General features: G+C 47.4%; 2 long non-coding RNA genes across 10 annotated transcripts in view; one reads left to right on the top strand and one right to left on the bottom strand.

Annotated features, from left to right (window-relative positions):
* Positions 1 to 11,787: 11,787 nt before the first annotated feature.
* The window catches only part of LOC147347952 (uncharacterized), a 146,727-nt gene continuing 140,200 nt past the window's right edge, over positions 11,788 to 18,314 (top strand). Inside the window, exons 1-2 of one of the 9 annotated variants that reach the window (XR_015150848.1) lie at positions 11,794 to 12,114; positions 12,450 to 12,528. This is a non-coding gene — a long non-coding RNA (uncharacterized LOC147347952). Of the gene's footprint in view, positions 12,529 to 14,511; positions 14,760 to 18,314 lie in introns of those variants that run through there. The other 8 variants (XR_015150846.1, XR_015150853.1, XR_015150847.1 and 5 more) reach the window with 8 other exon arrangements.
* LOC147347954 (uncharacterized) lies at positions 13,522 to 17,012 on the bottom strand. Its single transcript, XR_015150854.1, has 2 exons — positions 14,868 to 17,012; positions 13,522 to 13,938 (listed from the first exon to the last, which is right to left on the bottom strand). It is a non-coding gene; the product is annotated as an uncharacterized LOC147347954 (long non-coding RNA).

The following is an 18,314-nucleotide window of genomic DNA, read 5'->3' as shown; positions in this document are numbered from 1 at the left end:
CGTTTTGTTTTCATATTTGCCCCCCTCCCCTCCCAACAGGAAACTACTGGTTTTAGTTTCTCTTGTTTCCTTCTGGAGTTTCCTTATGTGTATGGAAGCAAGAACAAATACAGATTCTTATTTTTTCCCTACTACTATGCTGCTGCTGCTGCTGCTAAGTCGCTTCAGTTGTGTCCAACTCTGTGCGACCCCATAGACGGCAGCCCACCAGGCTCCCCTGTCTCTGGGATTCTCCAGGCAAGAACACTGAAGTGGGTTGCCACTTCCGTCTCCAATGCATGAAGGTGAAAAGTGAAAGTGAAGTAGCTCAGTCCTGTCCAACTCTTCGCGACCCCATGGACTGCAGCCTACCAGGCTCCTCTGTCCATGGGATTTTCCAGGCAAGAGTACTGGAGTGGGGTGCCATCGCCTTCTCCGCCCTACTACTATAAAAGGTATCATATTATATACACTGTTATGAATCTTTTTTAACTTACTGGCTTATTGGAGGGATTCTTCATATCAACACATAAAAAATATCCCATTAAAAAAAGAGTTGGGCAGCTTTCCATCCTATGTATATACCATAATTTATCTAATCAGTCTGCTGGAAATGGACCTTTAGATCCTTTCAAATATTTTGCTATTACAAATGCTACTACAGTGACTAATCTTGCTCACAGGTATACAAGTGCAAAACAACTTCGTAAGTAGCTTTGCAATTGTGTAAGTATTCATGCGGACTCCCCACTGGTTCAGTGGATAAAGAATCTGCCTGCAATGCTGGAGACACAGGAGATGCAGGTTCAATTCCTGAGTTGGGAAGATCCTCTGGAGGAGGAAATGACAACTCACTCCAGTATTCTTGCCTGAAAAATTCCATGAACTCGACTAAGCATGCGCACACACACGTTGGATAAATTCTCGAAGGTGGAGAGCTGGGTCAAGGAATTCATGACAGCTTTGCCAGGTTGCCCTCCCTGGTATTATTGCCTGTTTGTCCTTCCACCAGCAATGAATGGGATCTGCAGCTGGCAGTTTTCATACCCTTGGCAAGCACTTACATTTCCAGGTGAAAAACTATAGCCAGGGTTTCAAATAACAGAAAGAGGGTCTAGTTAACTTGAGGCAGGAAAGTCTATTGGAATTGATTGGAAAACTGGAGCACAGGCTTTGGAAAGATGAGGGAGGTGAAAAACCACCCCGCTGCACCACTGGGCACCTCTGCGGAGTCAGGGCCCCCAGCCCCCAGCTTTGCTCTCCCAGTACCACACACTGGCTCTAATTAAGCTTCTTTTGGGCTTCCCAGGTATGAGTAATAGTACAGAACCCTCCTGCCAACACAGGAGACAGACGTAAGAGACCCCTGCTCGATCCCTGGGTTGGGAAGATCTCCTGAAGGAGGGCATGGCAACCCACTCCAGTGTTCTTACCTGGAGAATCCCATGGATGGAGGAGCCTGGTGGGTTACAGTCCATAGGGTTGCAAAGAACCTGACAAGACTGAGGTGACAGCCTGTACACACTGGGGTACGGTAGCCTGGGGAGGTGGGGAAAGGAAGGGAGCCCTGCCAACCTCTCTTCGCCTCTGGACGAGAAGCTATTCAGATGCTAGGCAGTCAAAACAACATCCCCTCTAAGACACACCTACCTCTTTGGAAGCAGTGCATCCAAAGGTATTTCTTGGACTATTCAGGTTTTAGGATCTGTGTTTAAAAGCTCTCCCAGCTTTGGGATCTAAATTGAACCTAGCATCTGCCACTGCATGTGGGAGGGGGTTCATGCGTCATTTTAGAGCGCAGTCAGTAAGTCTCCTTCATTTACTGATCAGCTCACTGAGGAAGCACACACTTGGCCAAGGACTTGGAGTCAGGAACTCTTCCGTCTAATGCTGCATCAGCTCTTCTGATGGATGACTTAGCCTTGGGCAAGCCATTCTTTTGAAGCCTGCTTTCTCATCCACAAAGCAGGGATAATAATATTGCCCTACTTTCCAGGTTGTTGCCGGGGCTCATTAATTGATAGCTGTAAAGAACTCTGAAAATATCAGTCCTTGAGACCCCTGGCCCCCTGTACCTTTATCCCCTTCAGCACTGCAGCTGTGCAGTTTGGGAACAGATGACGGACTGGGAGACAGACCTGACTTGTTTGACATATTAAGAGACGGTGAGACTGAGCCAATGCGAAAGGAAGTTCGTTAGCAGTTAGCAGACTCTGTGAAGGTTTCTGCAGCACCACGGCTTCAGCTCCAGCCATCAGGATCCCCAAAGGGCAGATGCCCAAGTCCTAATTGCTTTCCCTGGTTGTCATCCTCAGATGTAAATAAATTAGCAGCCGAGTCCTCGACACGGATGGTCTGAATGGCTCACCCCAAGCAGCTGTTACAGACTCTGACATTAATCACACGGTCCCCCTCATGGCATTGCCCTTAACATGAGATGCCTGCTCTGCTCCTAGCAGGGCGCATTTGTGCCCCTGATGACAAGGGAGAAGGTTGGATCCTTATCATGAATATCATCACCACAACATTTTTATATGCATTGGGATTCACAGAGCATCCTTACATCTGGGAACTCCGTGGAGTCTTGGCAGTATTTTGAGCTGGGCAAACATGATGATCTCTATTAATGATAGAAAAACCTGAATTTGGAGAGGGTCCTAGACCTAAGATTATACAACAGGGAAATGAAATCTTTTGCCTGGCCAGCCCAGCACTCTCTCTATTACATTACTCTGTGTCCTTAAATGATAAATAACTGTCTCTGGTTCTCTCCACTTTGATAGTGAATTGAAACAACTCAAAAATACACTCTGCCCTTCCATCCTTGATGAAACGCTCCCTACACGCAGCATACTGTGCTGGGTGAGGGCAGGTAGGATAACATCTCATCCTCACTTTGCTCTACTGGGCAGGCATCTTTGTCCTCCTCATGAGATGAAACAAACCGGGGTCCAGAGAAGTGAATAACTTGTCCAAGGACACAGAGAAGGTCTAGGCACTCCACTGCAGTTCTCCACTGCCAAACACCGAGAGCCCAGTGACAGACCTGCCCGGGGCAGAGGGCTGGCTTTTCACGGGTGGAATAGAGAAAACGAGATGCTGCCTCTGGCCTCTTGCATCACGGGCGGTTCCACTCCAGTTTACCTCATCCATCAACCGAGAATTTGTTTCTCTCATTGCAGTGGGAGAGCTGTGAGCTCCAGGTTGGGGAGGTGGCCCGGGAGGGGTGGAAAGTTTTGCAGGTGTTCGGTGGGTCACACAGGGTGTGGGCACTCAGTCGCTTGTCTGGGTCCTGCTGATTGCTGTCTGAAGTGTCCCCTCCCACCTCCTGTGCCCTGGAAGGCAGGCACACCTGGGACCTGGACTCACATCCTCATGGCATCACCTGGGATTTTATTGTGATAAGATAGCTGTGACCAGACAGCTCAGAACCTGCTTTCTGTTCACTTCTGCCCACGGAATCTGCATTCACCCACGTCTTCTGTCTTCTGTCTGTGCTTTCCACCCCCGGGCTCCGCTGGGGTTGCAACCATGGCTGAGGGCACCCAGCCGGCCCACATACCTAGGACAGGGAGCAGGGGCAGGTTTCTCCCTCCCTCGAAGAGGAAAAGTTAAAATTTTACATAACCTCCTGCTCTTTCTGCCTCTGTAACTCAGCTTGCTCCCTGGCAAAGTCTGGATCATGTAGGTCACATAGTCTCCAAAAGCGGGCACTTACAATACTAGGAACTGGAGCTTATCTCACTCACCCTTGTCCTGCTCTTTGCAACTGCCCAGCCCCTGCAAACCTGCTTAATCATGCCTGTTTGTGTAAAGATCAGGCACCCCCCTCCCCATCTTGAGTGCTCTTCCCGTGTGCGTGAAACCCCTTAGTTTAAACCAGCCTATTAACAGTTAGTGTTACCCACTATAGTCTGTCTATGAAAACTCTGTAACCCCTTTGTTCGGGGCTCAGAGCTTGGAGTGTTAACTCCTCTGGGCCTGCCGGCATAATAAATCTGAGTTCTCCAAGTCTCTGAGTGTGGTGCTTGGTTTCTCGATTACTGGTTTCTGCAACACCCTTCCCATGGGAGCTCCTCTGGAAGGATTCTCCAGAAATTCTGTGTACTCGAGCCCTGCTGTCCGCAGCCAATTAGAAACTTTTTTTTTTTTTGCTTCTATCTCTTTTCCCATACAAGCCTCCTCTGTTCCTGGGGATCACCTTAGAAAGAAACCGCCTGCACCCACCTTCCTGTCTTAGGTTATATCTTTGGGAAGAACCCATACTAGGAAAATCGATTCCCTTTCTAACAGCCTTGAGGGCATTATTCACCTATTTTTTTTCTTCCAAAATCATCCCTTGATGTCGAGGAGCCTTCACCAAGGTCCTCTCAGCTTTGTCCACCTTGGTCTCCCTGTGTACACAGCAAGGCTAAGAAGACTGCCTACCTCCTCAGTTGTAAGAGTTAATAATTGTGGGAGAGCCAGGTGCGTAACAATCCGTGTTCAGTGAACTAGAGCCGGATTGTTGAATCCTCCTGGTCAGCAAGTGGGTTTATTGACATCACCCTCTGGATTCTTTTGATCCCTCCGGGACACTCTCTCGTGGGAGAACCGTGCATGTCCCTGGCCTCTCTCCCAAGGCTTCATCCTTCTTGTGCGTGTTACGTGGCTTCAGTCGTGTCCAACTCTTTGAGACTCTATAGACTGTAGCTCACCAGGCTCCTGTCCATGGAATTCTCTAGGCAAGAATACTGGAGTGGGTTGCCATGCTCTCCTCCAGGGGACCTTCCCAACCCAGGGATGGAGCCTGGGTCTCTTACATCTCCTGCATTAGCAGGTGGTTCTTTACCACTAGTGCTACCTGGGAAGCCCAGGTATGTTCTTCTTAGAAGCTTAAAAGGATTCATTCCTCCTGAATCATCTGCTAGTGAGCCATCACATTCAGGTGAGGTCATCAGAGAGGGTCCCTGGTAAGAGAAGAACTTCAGGAAGCAAACTGGTTCAGCCTCCTCAATGGACAGGGAAAGCGTGGCCCCCAAGCTCAGCAGATGTTCACTGCAGACTGTCCCCTGGAAACTGAAACAGCAGGAGGAGAGCTTTCAGGAGGCAGGAAGAGGAGCTCAGTGAAAGCAGCTTTTCTTGGAGAGAGTCACGGGGTTGAATGGCGGAAGCTTTATCCAGCAGTTTTGGTGAAAGTCAGATGCTCCTTCTAGGAGGCTCTTCTTGGCGGTGGGACTGTCAGTCCAGCCATGGCTTTCCCTGGAAATGATTTGGGGCCTGCTGGGGAGCAGGATGGGGGCCTCCCTGTGGCACCTGGGTAGGGGATCATCCTGGCTTGTCCTTCTTTCCCTTTAACTCTATGTGTCCCTATATCCTCAACATCCAGTGAGGATGAGCATGCCCGGCAGAGAAGGGCTGTGGGGGTGACCACTGCTGGACAAAGAGAGGAGGGAGGTCTGCAAAAGACTGCAGGCATCTCCTCAGGGCTGGTGGGGGAGCTGGCTGCTTCACTTGGAAGACCTTCCGGAGGCAGAGATGCATACTCAGCCTGTGCACCTTTTCATCCCCGTCTCTGATGTGTCAGGTGGCAAAACTTTCCCTACTGGCAACAAACACACTTTGTCTTGTTACACCCACCGTTGATCTCACTGGCTGGCATTTTCAAAGAGGAAGCTTGTTAAACTAAGCTGTTATGCTTGTGGTTTCAGAGGTTGGCAATGGTAGACAGTTCTAGGGAAGGAAGATGTGCGCATGAATGGATAGAAAAGCATTTCTACTAACAGCATATACACTTCTAGGGAAAAAAAAAGTCCCCACTAGCACTAAGTCTCTCTGAGTACATTCTGCAATAGCAAACTCCTGGTCTTGCCAGTGCTCTGGCTGGCAATGGGAGGTTTGAAATGATTTCATTGCCTGGGAGAAGGGGGTTTTGGTGCGGGTTCTTGGCTCATCTCCATGGTGTATTCGGGACCCCCAGATGTGGTATAATTTCATCCTATTCCCCACAATTTTGGGGTAAGTCAAGTCAATTATGGTCCTATTTCCTGTCTACACCTGCATACTCAGCTTGGATAACCGAAGACGGGAATCCAAGTGTAAAAGAAAAGTTAAAAATAGTAATAATGAGGATAATACTAGCTATGCTGAAGCTGAAGCTACAATACTTTGGCCACCTGATGCGAAGATCTGACTCACTGGAAAAGACCCTGATGCTGAGAAGGATTGAGGGTGAGAGGAGAAGGGGACGACAGAGGATGAGATGGTTGGCAGCATCACTGACTCAATGGACATGAGTTTGAGCAAACTCTGGGAGATGGTGGAGGACAGGGAAGCCTGGCATGCTGCAGTCCACAGGATCGCGAAGAGTCGGCCAAGACCGAGTGAGCAGCAACAACGACCAGGCATATGACATCCTCAGCTCGTATGGCTATTCCGCAGGCCGGGTGCCACGCTCACTTTCCAGGGGAGCTGCTCCTGTGCCTTTTAGCTCTCATACCCACATCCTGAACTTTCCTTCTCTTCCTTGGCTTTTAGGGAACTACATTTCCCAAGACCCTTAGTCAAAAGCCCTCCAGGTGGCTTTAGACGGTGGAAGGTACTGTTGTGAAACGACAAGTAGAATCCAGGTCTTCTGCCTCACCCTCTGCCCTACCTTGGGCAGCACCCTTGGCACAGCTGTGTCCCCTTGGGCCCCCCGGGATGCCTCCAGCTCCCAGCTCCGATCCGTCACATCCCTCTCCCTGGCCCCTCCCCCTGCAGGGCATGGCCGCTTCTGGCTGCTGGGAATCTCTGCATTGCCCTCAGCTCTTACAGCTTCTTGAACAACCATTTCTCTGCATTAATCCCCCTTCACCTACACCTCCCCCATCATTTGAATGGCCTAGACTAGTTTCTGATTTCCTGGCTGGCAGAAACTAGCAAACTTTTTCTATAAAGGGCCAGATAGTAACTATTTTAGGGCTTGTGAGACAAGAGACAAAAATCAAGGTACTTGTATGTAGGTATTTATGTAATAACAAAAAACAAATTTCTGCAGATGATTGCCATACAAAAGCAGGTGCTGGGTGGATTCAGCCAGAGACAAATAGGTTCCCAGCCCTGCAGTGTGGCTAGGAGACGGAAACGTATTTTAAGTGATGTGGAAAACCACTGAGCCATTCTCAGGAAGAGAGTGACAAGATGGGATAACTTTTAAGAAAATTACTCTGGGACCTCCCTGATGGTCCAGTAGTTAAGAATCTGCCTGCCAATGCAAGGGACATGGGTTCGATCTCTGGTCAGGGAACTGGATCCCACACGCTGCAGGGCAGCTCAGCTTGTGCACCACAGCTACTGCGCCCGCCCACCCTAAAGCCTGTGCTCAGCAAGAAGAGAAGCCCCTGCAATGAGAAGCCTGTGCACCACAGCTGGAGAGGAGCCCTTGCTCACCACAACCTGAGAAAGCCCTAGTGCATCAGCGAAGACCCAGAGCAGCCAAAAAATAAGAAAGAAAGAAAACACTCGGGCTACTGCGCTGAGAATAACAGCTGGGAGGGAACAAGAAAAGACGGAGCAGATGGTGGCCTGGGTGAGGGTGGTGGCTGTGGCAAGAGTACAGCAGGTGGATGGAAGTGCTGGTCTCAGTTCTGAAGGCCAAGTTACTGCCCCGAAATACCAATCTGATCACATCACAGAGAGAAGCCGGGCCAAAGCCACAGGTTGTCCACAGTTCAACTGGTGAGCTCCGTGGACTTAGTGACCATCTCTTTCCGACCCCTAAATGGGGACATTGCTAGAAAGCTCAGGAAATGAAGGCAGAAAGCCGTGTGCTCTGGGTTTCTGTGTGGCATCCGGGAAAGGGGGAATGACCATTCGTTTGGATGGATTTGGGGATGGCAGGAGTTGTTGTCACTATCTGATGCCTTTCCTGTCACTTCATTCCAGATAGGGCTAGGGTCTGGGGGATTTTTATAGGACATTTAAATTAGAAGGTGAATGCATGCTTTCTTATAGCACTCACAGTGACTGAAGAGGGTCATGGTCATTTCAAATTCCCACTTACAGCAGAAGTTCTTAACCTAAGGCACATGGAGAGAATGCAGCGATCTATTAACTTGGGTGAAAAAAACATTTATTTTCACTAACATAGAAATGAAGCTTTGCTCTTCTTTTGGTGATAAATGTAGGTCGGAAAACCACAGTAGAATTAACCATTCCGCTAGATAGTACATTTTCATATCATCTAGATATTGTTGTAGACATCTTAAAATATTCATTACTTCCATAACTCTAAGTTCTCACACCCACCACTGAATCTTATTTAATGTTTAATAAAGATGAACAACTGTTACTACTCTGTCACCAATTTGTTTTTTTAAAAAATATATTGGTAATGGTATTTCAGCATAAGTGGCTTCTTCTGTAATCCTGCATATTTATTTTGTGCCCTTAAAAACATTCTTTGGAGAAGGGATTGTAAGTTTCAGCAGCCTTCCCAAGCCAAAAGCAGAGCCCTGCCTGCCCAGTTGGGACTTCTGCTCACAAGCAGCATGAATGGATGGTGCTGGTCCTGGTTTGGGGTCAGGTACAGAGCAGACTTCCTGAAGCTTCTCTTTTCTTCCGCACTTTTATACTTAACAGCGAGCCGCCGCCTGCCTTCCCAGGCTTCTCCACACTTCTAGAAGCACTTAGCTAATTGTGCTGAACTCGGGGCCAGACATTAGGGGGGAAAGAAGCAGCCTGTCTGGTCCCTAATGGCAGTCACTTATTCCCTGAAGTAGGAAGATTGATGGCTTCTGCACATTGATGCAGCTAATAATACTGCCGATGCTGTTTTCCGAAGCACATTCCAAAGCACGTAGCCATCCCCAGTCTTCCTTTTCAGCCTCTTTGCCTCAAATGGGGGTTAGAGCTCCTGGAGGCAAAGCAAAGATGCGTTAAGGAGGTGATTTGAACCCTCATGCATCCTGTCCGTTTCCACAGCTCATCTGCTTTCTGGCCACTAATTTGCATTTCCTCTCATCCTCTGATTACCTTTCTCACATTTCCTTTTTGGGTCACACATATAATCTCCTTCCCTGCATGTTCTTTATATTTTATTTTTAATGGGAGTATAATTGCTTTACAATGTTGTGTTAATTTCTTTTGTACAACAATGTGAATCAGCTGTATGTATATATATATATATATATTTCATCCCTCTTGAGTCTCCATCTCCCTGCATGTTCTGAAATGACCTTTTCTCCAACCCAAACCCCTTGAAATACCTTGTCCTTCTCAGGACCTCAGCAGTGTTTGATGGGGTTGGAGAGAATGAAGACCTGGGGCTCTGAGGAATGAGTTGGGAGTGGGAACATAGGAGCTGTTGACTGTCAATCCCCCTGCGAGTTGTTCAGAGACCCTTCATCAAATCCAGGGCCCTGGGAATACATTTTTAAAAATTTACATTTTTCCCATGAGGACTTCCCTGGTGGCTCGGATGGTAAAGCGTCTACCTACAATGCAGGAGACCCAGGTTCAATCCCTGGGTTGGGAAGATCCTCTGGAGAAGGAAATGGCAACCCACTCCAGCACTCTTGCCTGGAAAATCCCGTGGACAGAGGAGCATGGTTGGCTATAGTCCATGGGGTCGCAAAGAGTCTGACACTTTCTCCCATGACATTGCCAATAACTCATTCCTGAGACTGCAACCAGTTTCCACCCCCACCTGAAAGCTCAGGAGTTGAAATAACAGTTTCTACTGGCTTATCTTATGATTAAAAATGTTGAACTCTCAGGATTTCCCTGGTGGTCCAGTGGTCAAACTTCCCTTGTAACTCAGTTGGTAAAGAATCTGGCTGGAATGCAGGAGACCTGGGTTTGATTCTTGGGTCAAAAAGATCCCCTGGAGAAGGAAATGACAATGCACTGCAGTATTCTTGCCTGGAGAATCCCATGGACAGAGGACCTACAGCCCATGGGGTCGCAAGAGTCGGACACAACTGAGCAACTGAACCACCACCAGGGGTTAAGTGTCATGGAGCCACTAAGCCCACGTGCCACAACTGCTGAGCCCCTCATGCTCTGGAGCCTGTGCAATACAACTAGAGTCTGTGTGCCGGAATGAAGACCCTATGTGACACAATAAAGATCCTGTGTGCTGCAACTAAGACCAGATGCAGCCAAATACAAATACATTAAAAATAAAGTGTTGAAATTTCCCACCATGGTTGCTGAGAGTGGAGTTGCCTTCCCTTCGCTCATCACTGACTTATTCCCTGCTTCTGCCTTCAGTACCTTCAGGATCTGCCCTCCCATCATGGATCAGAGAGTACTGCCAACAAGTGGCCCTACTGGAAGTTTCCCTCTGAGGTCATGCCAAGGTCTGGGGACACTGAAAGACCCACAAAACCATGTGGGTAGTTTTGCTTTTGTCTCTGTTTCAAGCACAGAAAGCCCGGAGAGAGTAGGTATGATTTTTGACTCTTTCTGGGTACAGCATTCTATTATTCAAGCATTTTTCATGGTTACACTGTTGTGGGGACAGACTCTGACATTGACCATACTTGAGAGCTTCAACAGCTCATGACTGTTGTGAATAAAGCTGCAATGGGCATGGCAGTATAAGCATACCTGAAAGACCCTCTTTTGAATTAGATTTGTACCAGGAGTGGGATTGCTGGATCATACAATAGTTGCATGTTTAATTTTAGGAGAAACCGCCATACTGTTTTCCACAGAAGCTTTGCACCGTTTTACATTCCTGCCAACAGTGAACATGGATTCCAGTTTTTCTGCATCCTCAACATCACTTGTTATTTTCCACTTTTTTCCTTGATAATGGCCATCCCAGTGGGTATGAGGTGATATCTCACTGTGGTTTTGACTTACATCTCTATTGAGTCATGTTTACTGAGCATCTTTTCATATGCTTGCTGGCTTGTCTTTGGAGAAATGTCGGTTCAAGTCCTTTGCCTGTTTTCCCGGGGAAGGAAGGGTTTCACTGTTTCATTTTACTTAATTCTTAATACAAAGGAAAATCAGCCAACATTCGGGTCAGAACTCTACCCTTTTGGCAATGGAACGGGGGTGGGTGGGCTGGGGTGGTAAGCAACTTCCTCGCCAAATGGGATAGAAATCAAGCGTTTATCTGTGGTATGACTTTGTGACACTACCGTGATACCATGATCAAAATCCATACTGAATTTTGAAAGGCGTGTACCGAGGGTACAGCTGCATGAAATTTATGATGAACAGTTGTGAGCCGTGGTCCCTACACACACATCATTGGGGGGGGGGCTAAGCCAGGTCTGGGGTACCTGCGGAACTTGGTTCGGGCAGGGCGGGAACAGATAGCGGGGAGTCACCATTCCCAGGACCGCCGCCAGGGCGTGCACCCCGAAGCTTCACGCCCAGTCCGGCTGGGCTGGGGGCGATGGTGTTGAGTTTCTGGGGAGAAAAGGCCTCGCCTCAGCCCGGCTTCCTTTACTGCCCCGCTCCACCCCCCACCCCTTTATGAAACCGAGTTGTCTTCTTGTTTGGGGCTTATGTATTCTGGCCGTGAACCTCTTGTCAGAGAGACGACTTGCAAATATTCTCTTATTCCATCGATTGGCTTTTCACTTTGTTGATTTTTCGAGGACAGTTAACAGATTTGGTCTAACTTTTCCAACCCTGAGAATCATTGGGCTTTTGTTCAAAAATACATATATTCCCAAGCCCTTACTGAAAATTCTGATTCAGGAGATAAAAATCAGGAACCATGAATCTGTTTTGGTTTTGTTTTTGCCTTGTGGTGCTTGCTTGCGGGTCTTAGTTCCCCTACCAGGGAGGGAACCCCCTCCCGCTTACAGTGGAAGCTCAGTCTTAACCACTGGACTGCCGGGGAAGTCCCCAAACCTGTATTTTTACTAGGAACCTCGGGGGATTCTCGAATCTAGAAAGTTTGGAACATTCTAGATTCTGCTTTAATAGTGTTTTTCAGCTGGAGCTGAACAGGAGAATCAGACCTTTAGCAAGACTAAGGCCTCCTTCCTATTTGCAGAGTTTTGGAATTAATTGGCAATAATTAGTTCTCAATAGAGACCTGCTGGGATTTTAAGTATCTCCAGGAGACACTGATGCCGAGCCCTGGGAGGACCTCGTCCATCTGCACCTGGCCCAGGGACCCCAGCTCCTGGCACAGTCTGGCTCAGGGTGGGTCTCCTGTAGCCTCACTGCCTTGTTTTGAAAGTGATGCTTCCATTTCTGATATTGGACAGTGGTTCTGTTCCAGGGAGGTCGAGAGCTTTACAGAGAAATCTGACATTTGTGGTCAGAATTCCCCGTGAATTCCCCGTGATGGCATGGGAAAGTTGGAAAAAAATGGATTGTAGGTTTACTTCAGAGGGGATCCAGTCAAGGTCTGCCTTTGGTGACCAGCTCTGAATGCTTCCTTCTGCAGAGAAAAGTGGCGCCGCAGATGGGAGTATTTGCTGCCAGAATTGCTCCAAAGAATGAGACTTTATCACTGTGTGGTCTTTTCTCTACAGTGGTCCTAACACAGCCACACTTGCCATTGCCCTGGGCCCTGGGAAGCAGACTCTCTATTCAGTAGGAATTTTCTCAAAGGTAATTAAACCGTTATTTACGTATTTATTTATTTTTAACCTCGCTGGGTGGCTTGTGGGGTCTTAGTTCCCCAACCAGAAATTGAACCTGAGCTCCGACAGTGAAAGGACCGAGTCCTAACCACTGGACCACCGGGGAATTCCCTGGACACAGTTATTGTTAAGCTCTTTCTACAGTACCTTGTTTGTGATTTGGATGTGTGTGCTTGTCGGTCTGAAAGCCAATACGGGGCAAGAAAAGCCAACTGGAGAATTTATAAATTAGTTTCCATTTATCCCTCAAACAAGCTAATAGAGGAAAGCTGATAAGAGACAAGAGTGTGAGGTTAAGAGTTCAGATCTGATTCTATCGCTTATTATTCATGGGCTTCTTAGGCATGACATCTAACCTGTCTGGGTCTCAGTTGGCTTATCTGTGAAATGGAGTTAATGGTATCCACTCAGGCTGTAAGAAGGTCAAATGAGGTAAGACAGAAAAGCTGTTTGGTAACCTTGGTATGCGAATAAATGTTAGCCTTTAAGAAGTGGTCGTTACTACTTTTACTGTTGTGGTTATGAGCTGTTGTGTGTATCAGTGGGCGTTGGTACTTCAGAGCAGCAAACTTTTTGCCTTCGCCATGCCTGCCAAAGGGCAGGAGAGCAGACAGCCGTAAGGATGTGGAATATTTTTGTGGACACTTTCCATCCATATGTATTACCTAAATTATTCCAAAACACCAGCAGCCTCTCACTGGGTGCTTATTGGGTTCCACAGTTGTTTTTTTTTTTTTTCCTTTAGGTCTTTCAGTTGACTTAGTACCTTCCAGTTTCTCACCAGCTATACCCAAACCAAACAGAGACCTTACCATCATCATTTGTGTGTAACTAGAAATTATTCACGCTAAGGTGCTGACACTCTTGCTCCTAGCTAAATTTTAAACCTGTCTATTTCTATGAATGATCTCAAAGCCAATTTTCCCGATTACTTTGGTAGTATTCTTTCAGTAAATAGGAAGTCTTTGGGGGAATTTTAGTGTGAAACCATGTGACTTGGAGATTGAAGGCAGGTGCTTCGGGGAATGGGATCCGAGGCAGAGAAAATAAGTCATGGGGAGAAGATTGAGAACCTCTGACATTATTGGACGTGGCAGTCATGTGGATATAAGAGACAGGAAGACTTCATCGAGTGCCTACTGCATATTAAGACTGTGCTAGAAGTTTCTTTCAGTTTCTCATTTGATGCTCATATCCATCCTGCGGGAGGGGCCTCATTTTCATCTTATACAAGAGTCCAGAGACATAAGGTGCCTTTATCAAGGTCACACAGCCTGCGTGACTCGTTTGGTTCCAAAGCCCACATGAGTTCTCTTCTGTCAGTTAGGCTCAGTGGAAAAAATACAGTGACACCAAGTAGAGCTGGGATATTGGAAAACTATTAAAGAGAGAAGAAAAACACAAAAGTTATTGTTTAATAAAATGGTGCTATCAAGAGTCATTCATGTCCCATCTATGCCTAATTATCACATAGCACGATAATGATTATGATTAGATGTCTAACAGCTGAAGTTGGCTGTCCATTTTATTCGATCAGAACAGAAAGCATAACACATATAGGTTTCCTCTTCATTGTTTCTTGCCCACGCAGCATGTTGCTTGTTCATGACTTCAGTAAATCACAAGTGACGTTGACCAGCAGTTTTAGACCAGCCCTGTATCCCAGACGTAAGAACAAACAGAGCCATATCCAGCCTTTGCATCAGTCTCAACAAAGAACAGCCCGTTAATTCGCTAATTATTTCTCCCTGCCATGTACAGGTAGCATTAGGAAAAATAAACACACTGAAACTTCAGTGACTCAAAGTTCCTGCTTTTGTTGTTGAATTTGCTTAGTATTTTTTTTTTTTTTTACATTTTATGATTATGATGGGTGCCTTTGTCCACAGTGAATGAGAAAATTAACTTATTGTTCTTGGGGAGGGAGGAGAGATTACTTAACTGCAAAGAGGATTGGGTTGGAGGGATGCAGCTGGAGGAAGAAGAGGGCAGTGAAGTAGGATTCAGGGAATCTCACTCTGTCAGGGCCTGCTGTGTACCTCTAACCTTTGTGTGTTTTCTCATACTTAAAATGAGGATAATAATAATATTGGCCTTATATGGGATGTCTGAGACACCAAAGGCAAACGTGGAGACAGGAATTCTAAGTGCAGGTCATTGAATTTGGAGGTGATCTACGGGAGCACAGCGAGGGAGTTGGTAAGTAGGTTACAGCTGTGGGTATTGGGGTCGATGCCACTAGGACTGCTGGGTAACAAATTACTCCGCAATTTAATGGCTTAAGCAAGAACTATTTATTATACTTACATTTCCTGTAGCTGAGGGATTCAGAACTGGCTTATCTGGGCAGCTCTGGCTCAAGACCTCTGGTAAGATTATAGTCAAGATGGTGGTCGGAGCAGCAGCATCTGAAGGCTGGAAGGGGTGCAGGATCCGTCTCCAAGGTGGCTCCACCACGCGGCTGGTGCGCGGGCGCTGGTTGTTGGTGCGACGCCTCGTCCCTTGCTGTGCGGGCCTCCCCGCGAGCTGCCTGTGTTCTCACGACATGGCTCTGGCTTTCCCTAGAGGCCGCGTTTTCACCGCCTCAGCTTGGAAGTCTCATCATGTTCTAGTCATTAGAAGTGTCACTTAATGTCGCTTGCATTTGAGGGCAGGGGAATTGGGCTTCACCTTTTTAAAGACTGAAGTTCAAAGAATTTGTTGACATATTTTAGGACTGCCACTTACTCCGTGTGACTCTTATGGAATACACTTTAGAATTTTCCTTTTACCTGAGAATGGAAGAAGCTGGGCTGTTTATCTTCCGACTCCCACCCCTATGGGTTGAAGATCTGGTTGGTGATCTGAGGGCAGGAATGGGTGAGAGTAGGGAGGAAGGTAGTTCTCCTGTTCTGAATGGTGCTTAATAGACATTCCCTGGGGCTCCAGGGGGTGCTGAGGGGTACCACTGACAGGATGTACCACCCCAGACTGAGTGCTGCCCCTAGGCAGAGCCCCTGGGGCCCCCTCAGCACGGGCCAGCGCAGGGCCCTGAGCTCAGTGTAAAGCTCAGTCAGAACCTAGCTCTTACCTGATTATTTCCACTTATCATGACTAGAAAAACCTGCCTTTTTTGCCATCATCTTTTTCAGCTGAAAACGAGACTGAGGCGCTTATTCTTTTGCTTAAGTTGCGCTTGCTTGGACTAGCAAAGGATTTCCAAATACCGCGTATATTGGAGATTTGTTGTAAAATATGCACACACACTTGCATCCATAGAGACAAATAGCACCTCTCTCTGCTCTGCTATTTCTAGCACTAACCTTCATTTATGATGCCATATTTACGTAATTACAGTGCTGCAGTGGGAGATCATGATTTCAAAACACAATCCTGATCACCATCGGAAGAAATGGGGAAGAGGAAAAACATACACAAAGCAATTAAAAAGTCCTTGTGAATGAATTTTCCCAGTGCCTCCTGTTCTCGGGTCATGGGATGCTCCACCTCCAGATGCATATGTGTGTATGTGTATATGTTTACATTTCTGCTCTTAGTATATACCTGGGCCAGGGTATATATACCCAGTGAAATGACTTATCCCTTGGAGATTGCCATCCATCTGCTTGATTAGGTTTTTCTGTTCATTTATCTGTGGTCTTTAAAAAAAAAAAATATTTGGCTGTGCCAGGTCTTAGTTGTGGCTTGTGAGATCTAGTTCCTTGACCAGGGGTCGAACCCTGGCCCCCTGCATTGGCAGTGTGATGTCTTAGCCAGTGGGCCACCAGAGACATCCCAGTCATCTGTGGTCTTAATGGTCAGGGGATCTTGGCCACAGTGTATTTTTTATAACACATGTATCCCTGCTTCCCCAGTGGCTCAGTGGTAAAGAATCTGCCTGCCAATGCAGGAGACACGGGTTTGATCCTTGGGTCAGGAAGATCCTCTGGAGAAGGAAATGGCAGTATTCTTGCCTGAGGAATCCCATGGACAGAGGAGCCTGGCGGACTACAGTCCATAGGGTTGCAAAGAGTTGGACACAACTGAGCAATTAAACAACAACAATCCCTGCTTTATACTCCTTCCTGCTGACGACACTTTATACATTCAGTTCGGTTCAGTTCAGTTGCTCAGTTGTGTTCGACTCTTTGCAACCCCATTGACTGCAGCACACTACGCTTCCCTGTCCATCACTAACTCCTAGAGCTTGCTCAGACTCATGTCCATCAAGTCGGTGATGCCCTTCAACCATCTCATACATTAATTCCTTAGTAATATTTTAAAGTTGTTTCTCTATGCTTGAAAAATAATTTCCCACTTCCAGAATCCACGTGTCCCTCTATGCCTGTTTTCCCAGTCCCCCTCCCCACTTTATCCTTCTGCAACACCCCTCCATCCCCATCGGTGCTGCTGCTGCTAAGTTGCTTCAGTCGTGTCCGATTCTGTGCGACTGCATAGACGGCAGCCCACCAGGCTCTGCCATCCCTGGGATTCTCCAGGCAAGAACACTGGCGTGGGTTGCCATTTCCTTCTCCAATGTGTGAAAGTGAAGTCGCTCAGTCATGTCTGACTCTTTGAGACCCTATGGACTGCAGCCTACCAGGTTCCTCTGTCCATGGGATTCTCCAGGGAAGAGTACTGGAGTGGGGTGCCATTGCCTTCTCCAGGCCCCATTGGTGAGATGCCAGCTAATTGAAAAGCATCCTATTTTCTCTGCGGGGTCCCCTTGCCAGCTGGAAGCTCAGGGCTCTGTGTTGCTTTGTGTTGAGGACACTGCCTGTCCGGCTTGCTGCGTTCTGTGAACCTACTGAAACACTAGGCAAGTCCTTTTGCAGTGCCTGCTGCTACTGCTGCTAAGTCACTTCAGTCGTGTCCAACTCTGTGCGACCCCGTAGACGGCAGCCCACCAGGCTCCGCCGTCACTGGGACTCTCCAGGCAAGAACACTGGAGTGGGTTGCCATTTCCTTCTCCAATGCATGAAAGTGAAAAGTGAAAGTGAAGTCTCTCAGTCCTGTCCGACTCTTAGCGACCCCATGGACTGCAGCCCACCAGGCTCCTCCGTCCATGGGATTTTCCAGGCAAGAGTACTGGAGTGGGGTGCCATCGCCTTCTCTGTTGCAGTGCCTAGAAAACCCAATTCTTTTCTCTGCCATTTCTGGCTTATGTGCAGCAAAAGCACAGTATGCTCTGCCAAATCTTAAAACCTTAAAGCAGTTTATATATCCCATTAGGAGACTGCCTTTTTCTTCCAGAAAGTTCCCTGTGGCTATATCACACGAAATCTCACCCTGAATTACGTATTTGGACGCATAAATGAAAGTATTCCTTTAGTACGTTACAACTTGCGGGATTGGAGAAGACGACTTTGGGGGAAAGTGACTATTTAAATTATTATTAATTTTTTATGGCTGGGACTTCAAACAGTAGTTACTCTTTACTTTGAATCAAAAGCTCTCACTGAGTCCATAAGATGAAGTGTTTTTTCCATCTGTCTACCGTCAACACTCCCAGCCGGTTTGTCCCTGACGATTGTGAGGGGCAAAGAGGAGACTTTAGGAAGGAGTGGTGCTGGGGGAGTGAGCCTGTGTGTCCAGTCCTATTTCTTCATTAAAGTGCTGGTGCGCACGTCCACAGACATCGCAACAGACGTGTCTCCTACAGCCAGCACTTCCTTTGGGTCAGCACGGAGGGACGAGGGTATGTCACCTTTAGCCAGCTTTCATTCTGCCAGCTTTAACATTTCATTCTTGATAGCTACGGTATAGCTCTAGGGT

The sequence above is a fragment of the Bos grunniens genome, chromosome 22 (genome assembly GCF_055505025.1).
Source record: "Bos grunniens cultivar Pamir isolate PY7600 chromosome 22, Bosgru_T2T1.0, whole genome shotgun sequence".
Lineage (NCBI taxonomy): Eukaryota > Metazoa > Chordata > Mammalia > Artiodactyla > Bovidae > Bos > Bos grunniens.
This window is presented reverse-complemented; position numbering and strand designations above follow the sequence as displayed.